This window comes from Fukomys damarensis, unplaced genomic scaffold (assembly GCF_012274545.1).
Source record: "Fukomys damarensis isolate Sample0158 unplaced genomic scaffold, DMR_v1.0_HiC HiC_scaffold_17, whole genome shotgun sequence".
In the NCBI taxonomy this organism is placed as follows: domain Eukaryota; kingdom Metazoa; phylum Chordata; class Mammalia; order Rodentia; family Bathyergidae; genus Fukomys; species Fukomys damarensis.
Window position 1 is genome coordinate 6,969,988 of NW_022900929.1, and position 12,868 is coordinate 6,982,855.

The following is a 12,868-nucleotide window of genomic DNA, read 5'->3' on the forward strand; positions in this document are numbered from 1 at the left end:
TTGAGACAGGGTCTCGATATGAAATTCAGGCTGGCCTCAAACTCATGGCCATCCTTCTTCCTCAGCCTTCTAAGTACTGGGATTCCAGGAGAGTGCCACCATGCCCAGCCTTACTGCAATTACAAAAGTTAATCAAACTGTACAAGTTGTAGAATGTAGTAATTCACAGTATTGTACAGCCAGCACTGGCATTTATTTCCACAAACTTTTCCACTATTCCCAAGAAGACACTGTATCCATGAGAGTTGAGAATTAGGCCTGCTTCTTCCTCTAGCTTGATTTTATTTATTTATTCATTTATTTATTTATTTGAGACAGGGTCTTACTGTGTAGTTCAGGCTGGACTTGAACTCACTGTGTAGCCCAGGCTGGTCTTGAACTCACAGCAATTCTACTGCCTCGGCCTCCCGAGTGTTGTGAACCACCATACCCTGGCTTGGTTTTTGTTTGTTTGTTTGTTTGTTTCGTTTTGTTTTTGTACTGAGTATTGAACTCAGGCCCTTGTGCTTACAAGCCAGGCGGAGAAACCACTGAGCTAAATCCCTGGCCCTGGCTTGGTTTTAATTACAGAATAAGCTAATTTATTTTGCTTAATGTTTGTTTCCCTACCACCACCCGCGTGAAAGTCCATCCAGGATGGGATCTTTATTTTGCCTGCTGTCAGACCCCCAAGCCCAGCACAGGGTACTCAGTGGCTGCCTGTGAATGATGGTAGCTGCTGGGTGAATACAGTCCACATCCCAGTATCCTGACAAGTGGCCTTGAAACCGGCCACAGATATGTTTGTTGGCCTTTCACAGTGTTTTAGGAATATGTGAGTTTGTGGCCAATATCTAAAGATTAAAGCACTTTAACTTTTTTTTTTTTTTTAAATGGCCTCCTAGTTTCTCCTGAGAAACCAGAGTGTTTGGCTTCCCTGGGCCTCACAACTTGGGCCCAGTAAAGAGACCCCACCTGTAGGGCAGTGTGTAGCCCCCACAAGTGTTTTTTGGAGACAGAGGCTTTCTCCTCTCCAGGAGTCTAGCAGTGGACACCCTGTACCCAGACCTGGTAAGAAATGGTGGAGATGTGGAGGGAGAACTTAGAAAATAGCCTTGCTACCTGTACCATCTGGAATATGGCCACCCCAGGGTCTTCATGCAACTGTATAATCTGCCTGTGTGGGGCTTTACCTGTGCAGAGGGAAAAGGCCTCTGTTTGGAGAGAGGGTCTTGGCAGGTCTCGTGGTCACCTGCCTGGGAACTGAGGACAAAAGAGCTGGAGGGAGCGTGAGGGATCAGAACCAGGGACAGCTGTTGTCAGGGCCTCAGGTGTGGGGAGGGAAGAGTGATGTCCAACTAGGAACAGAGGTTGAATGAGGAAAGTGGCTGCCATGTGGCAGATAGTTTTAAGTCATTATTTTCCATTTCACTAGCAATGCACAAATGTTATCGAAAATACTATTAAAATATTAGAAGGAGGGGTGGGGATTTAGCTCAGTGTGCCACCTGCTGCCTTGCAAGTGCAAGGCCCTGAGTTCGATCCCCAGTACCAAAAAAAAAAAAGCAAGGGATGTGTATACAACTCTAATTATAAGTCATGGGTTCTGCTTTGGAGGATTTCCTGATACACTTCTTTTTATAGACAAAACATTGTCACCAAGACGTTTTTCCTTGGTGACCTGCCTTTTCCACAAATCTCAGTGCACCTGCCTGGCGCATTTCCTGTGGCTGGTGTTAACTCCTTGGGAGTGCCTGTCTCTAGTGCCTCTAGGACCCTCCCGGACACTCCCTTTGCACTGTCCTTAGGTCTCATTGGGACAAATCTTCAGAAGTGGATCTGTAGGGATTTTTGTTTTTCAGATAGGGTCCCTCTGTGTACTTCAGGCTGGTCTCAAACTTGCAGCAATCCTCCTGCCTCAACCTCCTAAGTGCGGGGATTATAGTTGTGTGCCATCACACCTGGCCTGTGGAACTATGGGTTTAAAAAAAGCCAGAGTGGAGGACCTTCCTTGGAGCTGAGCAGGGCAGTGCTCTGCAGGCCCGAGGGCTTCCTCAGAATCTACCCCTGTTGGGGATTTAGCTCAGTGGCACTATGCCTGTTTCACAAGCACAATGTCCTGAATTCATATCCAGTACCAAGAAAAAAAAAAATCTACCCTATGACAGGCTGGGGGGAGGGTCTGGGCACAGCCATGTAGATGCTATAGGATTAAGAAGTCATTTCTACACCTGTGCTATCACCTTAACCAAAAAATCATGAAAGCAGGTATTTCTTTGAAAATATTTTGGTGTTACTTTTCTGTTGTATAAATGCTATTATTTGACCAAAACAACCACAGAATTAATTGACAGTGGTGATTAGTAGTAATCCCTAGGCAGAATAATGATAAAAAAATTTTCTGATGACACAATTTATTTGAAATTTTTAAACACTCTTTATTGAGCTGAGTACAGTATCGCACACATGTAATCCTAGCATTCCGGGAGGCTGATACAAGAGGATCACAAGTTTGAGCCCAGCCTGGGCAACTTAGACCTGTCTCAAAATAAAAAATAAAAGGGGGCTGGAGATATAGCTGAGTGCAATGGCCATGGATTAAATCCCAATCCTCCCCCAAAAGCCCTCTTTATTGGATATTTACATCTTGTGTTCAATGTTATTCTGTATTCTGAAGACATATCAATGTACATTGGTGAGATAAGTGCAGATTCACACGTACTGACAAGAAGTAATATACTGCACTCTTCCCCCCAATGGCAATATTTTGCTAAAATAGTATATCAAGTGGAGATGTGAACATTGATTCTGGCTTCCATTTTATTCAGATTTCCCCAATTCGCTACTTTTTTATGTGTTCAGCTTTATGGGTCTTGTCTCACATGTACAAAATGTGTGGTATGGGTTTAAATAAAAAATTATTACAGTAAAACACACAATGCCAATAATCTCCCTCAAAATATTCTCCTTTGCTTTGATGCACTTATCCCATTGTTCTTGCCACTTTCTGAAGCAGTTCTGGAAGCCCTCTTTTGTGAGTGTCTTTAACCAGGCATGATAAAAACTGTAGTAAAGACTGCTTCTGTGGGCCACCCAAATGAAAGGCAGACTCACGCACTTTATTCACTGGATCTGGCACCATGTGACTTCTGGTTCTTCCCCAAAGTCAAACTGACCAGTGAAAGGTGGATGTTTTGAATCCATTCAGGAGATCTATGCAGCCTTAACAGCACAACTAAAGACACCCCTTTACCTGCTGATTTTTACCCCTTATCCTTAACCCATGCACTCATCTGGCCTATGTTTCTAAACCATTGTGATTTTCTTTTATTTTTTTGGTACTGGGGATTGATCTCCAGACCTTGTGCTTGCGAAGTAGGTGGTGGAACCACTGAGCTAAATCCCTGGCCCAAAACCACTGTGATTTTTAATATTATATAAATGGAGCAGACAATATGAGCCCTTCTGAGATGAGCTTTTCTCACTCAGCATCATTGCCTGGAGAGTCCAGGTCATTTGTGTCAATGTTTGGGTCCTTTTTAATGGAAGACCTTTTTTTTGGGCAGAATTGAAAACTGAACCAAGGGGGTGTTAAGCCATACCCTGCCCTGGCCTTTTCAGTATTTTAAGGTCTAAAATGAACTTTCGATCCTCCTCAGTCTCCTCAGTAGCTGGGATCACAGGTGTACCCCACCATGACTGGCTTAATGTAAGATTCCTTAAAAAGGAAAATATAAGTACTGGGATCAATAAATAATATTGCATTTATTTATTTTTTCATTGTGGCACTGGGGTTTGAACCCAGGACCTTTGCACTGAGCTACATCCTCAGTACTTTTTATTTTTTATTTAAATTTTTTGGGGGTACTGGGGATCAAACTCAGGTCCTTGTGCTTGCATGGCAGGCGGCAGAATCACTAGCTAAATCCCCAGCCCAGCCCTTTTTAAATTTTGAGAAAGGGTCTTTCTGAGTTGCTAGCTTGCCCAGCCTGGGCTTGAACTTGTGATCCTCCTGCCTCAACCTTCAGAGTGCTAGGATTACAGATATGTTCAGATGGCCCTTTATGCTGCCTGTGGTCTTTCCATCTTCTCCCCACCATGAGGAAGGTCAGAACACAGCTGAACACATGATCCCGACTGAGGCACAGCTCTGCCTGGTGAGGTGCTGACACACTCATGGCTGGTGTTTCCAGAAACCCCAGGCTTCCGACCTGCAGGAATTAGCTTCTGGCTCTCAAAAAATGTCCGCTCTGTGTGTCCACAGGTTTATTTTGGTCAACCAGCTGTTTGTTAATCGAGCCCTCTGCTATCTATACATTTATCACATGGGCTGGCTGAGTCTAAACGTCTGCTTTTAAACACTGAAGCAATCAAAAGTCATAGTAAGAAACTTTTTCTCCAGGAAGATGTTTTAACGTGTTCCTCCTACCTTGCCCAGCCATAGTACATGTATGACTGTCCCATGTCATCCAACGGGAGAGTCATGCATATACCACCGGTGGTTCAGAGCTGCCAGGCAGCAAGGCATGAATTACAGCCCCACCATGAACAGGTTAAAGCCCAAAGATAATGGAAACCTGAGCCTAAGTTGGATTTCACATCAGTCACGACATTCTTTTGAGTTCTGAAGCAACCTTATTTTCAAAAGTGAATTCTTTTTCTTTTTTTTTTTAATTGAATTTATTGGTATATTCTAGGTAGACAGTACAGTTACATTCATTACTGGGATCTTGTACCTTTACATGTCTCCTCCCCTCCCCACCTTCAAACACTTTAATTCCATTTTTACATTTTCTCATTTTTTTTCCTTTCCCCTTATTCCTCTTTCCCTGTCCTTCTCACTGTCCCTACACCTTTGGTCCTTTTCTTCCTATTTCACATTGCTAATTGCCCTGTTAGGATCTTGAGTACTATTTTAGTTTTTCACACCAGAGAAACTATTCGGTATTTGCATATGTGTGACTTATTTATTTCACTTAGGAGTATATCCTCAAAATGTACCCATTTACCTATGAATGAATCTACTTTCTCATTCTTTATGGCTGAGTAGTATTAGTATTCCATTTTATAGAAAAACCACATCTTCTTTATCCAGTTTCCATTTGATGGGCAGATGGGCTGTTTCCAAGTTTTAGCTATTGCAAACTGTGCTGCTATGAACTGTGATATGATTCTTTCAATTCTTTTGGAAAGATACCAAACAAAGGGATGGCTGGGTCAAATGGAACCTCTAATCCTAGTTCTTTGAGGTATCTCTATATTGACTTCCATAGTGGTTGCACCAGTCTGCACTCCCACCGACAATGGAGAAGGGTTCCTTTCTCCCCACAGTGAGTTGTTTTTCTGTAGCTGTTGTCACATGAGATCCAAAGTAAGGACCAGCTCAGGAGCAGCCAGTCCATCCCCTCCACCTCTTCAGAGCTCACCAGCTTTGGAGACTGGCTAATTTTTTGTCCTAGAGTCCCTTTCCCTGTTTCGATCCTCAGTCTATTTTTAGGGAAAAATATTCTTATTGTCCCATACTCTGAAAAATAAGTTTTTCCAACATTCCAGTACTGTCACGGAAGAGCGGTTGAGTGTGCATCCAGACAAGTTACCAACAACTATATATGTTTTCTGTGGCTTCATCCAAATCTTCACAGAAATCAAGAGTATTTGAAACTTATTTTGCTCAAATCAAACTAAGCCAAAGTTTGGTAAATACCTTCCCCTTAATTAAACTGTCTTTTCTGCAGGAATTTATTGGTCCAGTCATCAGGGAGAACTTTGGGCAGCTAATACTTCCTGAAGGGAACCCATGAAGCTGCTTGTTCAAAGCCTGATAATATACATGTTCTCATTTTGGTTTTGTTTTTTAATCTTATCTAAAACAAAAAGGAATCTGGTGTGGTGGTGCATTTCTGTAATCCCAGCACTCTGGGAAGCTGAGGTAGGAAGGTTGCAAGTTGGAGCCCAGCCGGGGCAATGTAGTAACTTAATGAAACACTGTGTCTAAATAAAAAATAAAAATGGACTGGGCGTGAACCCCTCCGTTTAATCCTCAGAACCACAAAGAAATACCACCACCAAGTAGGATCCTAGCAGCCCTCGTTTGCTAGCACTCCTCACTGTAGGCCTCGAATGTCTCCAGTCTTGCAAGTGCTGTCTCACTAAAGACTCAGGACAGGCAGAGGAGGAGATATGAGCCCCTGTGTGCATTCTATGGCAGGTGTGGATCCAAGGCTCACACGCCCAGAGCTGCTGATGCAGTCTGGGACTTCAGCTGCTATGCAAACTGCCATAAGCACACCAAAGCTGTCAGAAAACAAGCACACACTGTAAACACTAAACACGCACAGGGCTGGGACTCCTGAAATCCCAGCACTCTAGAGGCTGAAGCAGGAGGAACAATTTGAGTTCAAGGCCAGCCTGAACTACATAACAAGACCCTGTCTCAAACAAACAACCCCAACAACAACTAAACAGACATAGGCCACTTGGATCCCTTCACCCAGAGTGACTTCTGGAAACATTTTTATATCCATCCTGTCATTCTGTGAACACAGACATCTATTTTATACAAGTGGACACCACAGTCACTGTGTTAGAATCTGCTTTTCTACCAAACAAGTCGAGGATGCTCTTCCCCAGATATAGACAAAGGTCAGAGCTCAGCACCAGAGGAAAAACAGGTCTAACCAGGTGTTCCCTGGGCATTGACTGGTGTCTCCTTCCCATCCCAAGCTTGTCAGTGAAGGCTGGAGAAGCACAGAAAGCTGGACAGAGGGAGAGAGGGCACAGTAGACCAAAGCTTACACCTTTGGAAAAGGCAAAGAGCTGTGGAATGTGTGGGTTGGTGGAGCCAGTGCATAACATTGAATCTCAGAATAGGTATCCGGGGGCGAGGCAGATGCCTCCTCCCAGAGGTCTGAGGCTGGGGTAGGCCTGGCTCCACAGGGATTAAGCCATGCTCCTTCTACAGTCAGCATAACCAGCAGCTGACAGGCACCCCCGTCAGGAATGGAATCCTCTTTTCCAGAAAAACACACAGTAACCTATGTGGGAGAGTCTCTGAGTGGGCGGGGCTTCCGGCATAGTTCCTTCCTCTGCCTGCTCCCTCAGAAGCCTCCCAGTGTCCTCTTCCTTTCCAGCTGGACACCTGGAGACTGTCTTGTGCTTGAGCTCTACTTAGGAGGCCTGTCAGGGACAAGAGTCACCTGGAATAGTGAAGCAAGGCCTCCATTGGTAAGTAGGAGACCCCAGAGGGCCAGCAGTAGGGAAGAAAACCAAGGACCAAACAGGTGGGGTGACTACTTCTGAAATCATGGTGATCAGAAAACAAGGGAGAAAAAAAAATCGCTGTGAGTTTGAGACCAGCCTGGGCTACATAGTGAGTTCCAGGTCAGTCTCAACTACATAGTGAGACCCTGTTTCAAAAAACAAACAAACAACAACAAAAACAAGGGAGAGCTTTGAGCTGCATATGGTGATGTATGCCTGTAAACTCAGTGCTTTGGGGATGCTGAGACAGGAGGATTGTGAGTTCAAGCCCAGCCCGGGGAATTTAGCAAGACCCTGTCTCAAAAATAGGGCTGGGGATTTAGCTCAGTGGTTTGACGTCTGTCTTGCAAGCGCAAGGTTCTGAGTTTGATCCCCAGTACAAAAATAAATAAATAAATAAATAATAAAAAGGGGCTAGAGGTGTAGCTCAGTGGTACAGTGCCTCTGGGTTTGACTCTCAGCACCATGTATACACATGACAAAAGGGGTAGATTTGAAAATGTTGTAATTGGAATCCTCTGGGAGATTTGAGGAAATACAATATTTTAAAGATAAGATGCCATGTAGAAGTAATAATCATTTAAGAAAGTTTTTGAAAAATAAGAACTTAATGGGCATAGGCCACAAAAAAACTGACAAATTAGACTTCATTGAAATTTTAAAAATTATTTTCAAAAAACATCATTAAGAAAATGAATACACAAGCTGGGAGATAAGCCAGGAGTAGTGGTGTACACCTGTAATCCTAGCACGAGGGAGGCTGAAGCAGGAGGATTATCAAGGCCAGGCTGGACGACAGTGAGATCCTGTCTCAATCAAACATACAAGCAAAAGTATTCTGTAAAAACTATATACCAGATTTTCAATTTTGATCCTTCCTTGGGTTAGTGATGAGGTGAGACACTCTCTCCTGAAGTTGGGCAGCAGCAGTGACCCATAGCTTCCAGGCAGCCAGCCCATCATGAGGGTACCAGGGACACTCTGCAAGGTCTGCAAGGTGCTGTGCAGCTGAGCTAAGGTGTTTGGGAAGCAAGGGGTGTTATATGCATATCCTACTTACAATATTGTCAACTTCCAGTGAGTCTATTGGGCATAACCCATTGAAAACCAAACAACATCTCACGAAGAGCTTTTCCAACTGCATAAGAAAACAACACACTTTGAATTTGAGCCAAGGATCTGAATAGACATTTCACCAGGAATAATTGATGAGCACATAAAGGTACTCAACATCATCGGTCATGAGGGAAATATAAATTAAAACCACGTGGAAATCCCACTACACATCCAACAGGATGGCTAAAACTTTAAAATCTCACCATATCAAGTGTTGGGCATGATCCAGAGCAACTGGAACTCTCCCATAAGTTGCTTATGAGAATGCCAAATGATGAACAGAGCAGCAGTTTATTATATGGTAAACACACACTATGAAATCCAGCAATTCCACTTCCAGATATAGCACTATCAAGTGAAATGAAAACATGGGTCCACACAAAGATCTATATCTGAACACATATTGCAGTATTACTCAAAATGGAACTAGAAAACCCAAATGTCCCTCAACTGGTGAGCAAAAAGTTGTGGTTAACCACATAACATATACCACCCAGCAGTGTTGTAGCAACAGGGCTAAGTCTCAGAAGATACAAAAGATTATGCTGCACAGTTTCACTTACACAATTCTAACTAGGAAAACACAGCTGGGCGTGGCAGCACATGCCTCGGCAGGGTGAGGCAAGGATCTCTGTGAGTTTGCTTGGGCTATAATGAGTTCAAGGTCAGCCTGAATTATATAGTCCCTGTCTCAAACAAACAAACACACAAATAAACAAAAAATAAACAAACAGGACAACTCTATAGCAACAGAAAGTGGATATGTGGTTTGCTCAGAGCTGGGGTTGAGGTAAGGAGGAACCAAGAAAATCATCAGTATAATAGAAACGTCTTTCTGTCTATGATCTATCCTATCTATTGATTGATCCACCCACCTACCTATGGCAGTACTTGGGTTAAACACAGAGCCTTTGCACTGAGTCCCATCTCCACCCCTTTTTATTATTACTATTCTTTTAATTTTGAGACAGAGTCTTGCAAAATTGTCCAGGATGGGCTCAAATTTGTGATCTTCCTGCTTCAGCCTCCCACAGTGCTGGGATTACATGCATGCATCACTATGTCTGGGTGACTTGATTGCAGGAATGACTACATAATAGTATATGCTTGTATAAACTCATCAAAATATACACTTAAAATACATTTCATTGTAAGAAAATTAAATCTCAGTAAAGTTGATTAAAGAAATTCTTTTCATGATTGCTAACCATAGTCCTATTTTCTACATCTGATGTTCTGTCCTCACATTGGCTCATTCTGCTTCATATACTGTCAGTGGTATTTTTAGTCTCCTGGAGATCTGTTTGAATCTGTTTCATGGATTCTATTTCTTTCCTATGCTGGGCATTCATGATTTCTATCATGTTTCTGAGCTGCTCTATTTTTTATCTGTATCTGCTCTAGAGACTAGGGTTACTAAGCATGTCTTTCATTCTGGTCACCATCTATATAGTTATCTGAGAAATTATTTCTGATTTGATTTTTTCTAGAGTCTCATTCATCTGCTTAATTACTTCCTCTGTTACCACTTTAGAGAGTCCAGGTGGGTGACTTTCAGATTGTTCCACCTCACTGTCCCCTGGGCTTGCCTTTGGTGAGCTGAAAGTCTGGGGAGCTTAAGTGTCTTCTCATTTTCTATTTTTTTAAAAGTTTAATTCCTGGGTTGATGCTTATAAATTGTTTATGATGAGTAGCTTTACTGCCAGTATTCAGAACCCTTAGGAAATGACTACTTCTTAGAAATGTCTTCCAGGTGTAGTTGGCTTTGGGTTTTGAGTCTGTTGTATGATTCTACTTCTTCAACTTATTGGAAATAAGAAGTTTCTGCCTACTTGGCCCAGCCACAGGTTCTCTGGCACTGGCTTATAGTTTTTCTAAAACACAATCTTGGTATCCCAGGAAGAACAACCGATTAATGCAATTATATCATCTTGGTTTAAGTAGTACAATCAGCAATAACAGCATCAAACAACCTAGAAAATGACAAACTATGGTAACTATTAATTTGCCACTTTTAACCCTATGAACTAGATTTGTGGTTATATAAAAAAATCTAAAATGAACAAGAAAATTGTATGTAATAAGCCATGTATGGCAATTTTATCCACAGGGGAGAAGACTTAAAAGGGGCTGGAGGATCTTCTAATCTGTTCCACTGATCCTTGGGTCTATTTCTTTGCCAGTACCATGGTGATTTTATCACAGTAGCTTTGCAGTATAGTTTCAAGTTGGGGCTTGTGATACCCCCTACCTTGTCTTTGTTGCCTAGAATTGCTTTTGCTATTCTAGATCTTTTCTGGTTCCAAATGAAGTTTTGGATTGTTTTCTCAAGGTCTGTGAAGTATGCTGTTGGAATTTCAATTGGGATTCTATTAAATTTATATGGCAGTTCTGGAAGTATGGCCATTTTCACTATATTGGTTCTTCCTATCCAGGAGCAAGGGATGTCTTTCCATTTTCTGATAACCTCTTAAATCTCTTTTTTCAGATGAGAGTGGGTGCATTCAGGGTGGTATGGCTATAGACTTCAATCTCCTTTTTCAGAGTGCTGTAGTTTTCAGAGTAGAGGTTTTTGATTTATTTCATTAGGTTGATTCCTAGGTATTTCATTTTGGGGGGGAGATGCTATTGTGAAAGGAGTTATTTCTTCAGTTCCTCTCTCAGTGAATCTGTTGTTTGTGTATAGGAAGGCTATTGATTTTTGTGTGTTGACCTTGTATCCAGCTACTCTACTGAATTTAGTATTAAGCCTACAAGACTTTTGGTGGAGTTCTTGAGGTCTTCTATAGAAAGTATCATGTCATCTGCAAATAATGACAATTAAACTCTTTGTTTCCTATTTTTATTCCTTTTATTTCTTTCTCTTGTCTAATTGCTGTGACTAATGTTTCTAGAACTATAATGAAAAGCAGTGGTAATAATGGACATCCTTGTCTTGTTCCTTATTTTAATGTGGATTTCAGTTTTTGACCATTTTTTTGTTTGTTTTTGACCATTTAGTACGATACTGGCTGTTGGTTTTTCATAGATGGCTTTTCTTAGGTTGAGATAAAGACCACCTATTCCAATTTTCTGTAGGTTTTTTACCAGAGTAGAAGATGCAGAAGCAATTCCAGACATACTCAGCCACCTCATCTTTGACAAAGGAGCCAAACACCTGCACTGGAGGAAAGATAGACTCTTTAATAAATGGTGCTGGAAAAACTGGATTTCAACTTGCCAAAGATTAAAACTAGACCTATGTTGCTCACCATGCACAAAACTAAAATCAAAATGGATCAAGATCTAAATGTTTTGGGAGGATCAAACTCAGGACCTTGCGCTTGCAAGGCTGGCAGCAGTACCACTGAGCTAAATCCCTGGCTCCAAAGATCTAAACATTAAAATAGAAACACTAAACTGGCTGGAAGAGAGATTAGGTAAAACTCTTGAAGACATTGGCGCAGAAATACTTCATGAACTTCAGCTGCTTGTGAACTAGCACAAAATATCAACAACTGGGATCTCATCTTATTAAAAAGCTGTATAGCAAGAGAAACCACCAACAAAGTGAAGAGACAACCCACAATGTGTGAAAAAATTTTTACCAGTTTTTCCTCAGTCTACTACTTAGAATATATAAAGAACTTTTAAAAAAAATCAGACCTTCCAAATTTAAAGACACAATCCAAAAATAGGTATCTGAAATGAACAGACATTTCTCAGACAAAGAAGTAGAAATAGCAAATAAACACAGGAAAAAATATTCAACATCACTGGTTATTCGAGAGATACAAATGAAAATGCTGAGATTCCACCTCACCCCAGAAGGAATAGCTGCTATCAAGAAATCAACCAGGCTGAGCGTGGTGGCGTATACCTGTAATCCCAGCACTAGGAAGGCTGAGGCAGGAGGATTGCTGTGAGTTCGAGACTAGCCTGGGCTACATAGTGAATTCCAGGTCAGTCTCAACTATGTAGTGAGACCCTGTGTCAAAAGAACCAAAAAAAAAAAAAGAAAAGAAAGAAATCAACCAGGGCTGGGGATTAGCTCAGTGGTGCTGCCACCAGCCTTGTAAGTGGAAGGTCCTGAGTTCAATCCCTGGAACAAAAAAAAAAAAGAAAGAAAAAGAAAAAAATCAACCAGTAGCAAATGCTAGCAGGTCTGGGGGAAAAAGCAACTCTTCTCCACTGTTGGTGGGAGTGTATACTGGTGCAACCACTGTAGAATATGTATGGAGATACCTCAAAAAACTAGAATTAGGGCTGGGGATTTAGCTCAGTGGTTCTGGCGCCTGCCTTGCAAGCACAAGGACCTGAGTTCGATCCCTGGTGCAAAAAAAACAAAACAAAACAAAACTAGAATTAGAGGTCCCATTTGACCCCACTATTCCCTTTCTGGGTATCTTCTCAAAAGAATTAAAAGAATCACACCACAGCAATATACGTGCACCCATGTTTATAGTGGCACAGTCCGTAATAGCTAAATGTTGGAAACACCTCAATTGTCCATCAGCTGGAGACTGGATAAAGA

At 41.9% G+C, this 12,868-nt stretch overlaps 1 protein-coding gene across 1 annotated transcript in view; it reads right to left on the reverse strand.

Moving 5' to 3' along the window:
• Dnaaf5 (dynein axonemal assembly factor 5) overlaps positions 1-12,868 on the reverse strand; it is a 76,596-nt gene that overhangs the window by 1,244 nt on the left and 62,484 nt on the right. The window lies entirely within an intron of this gene.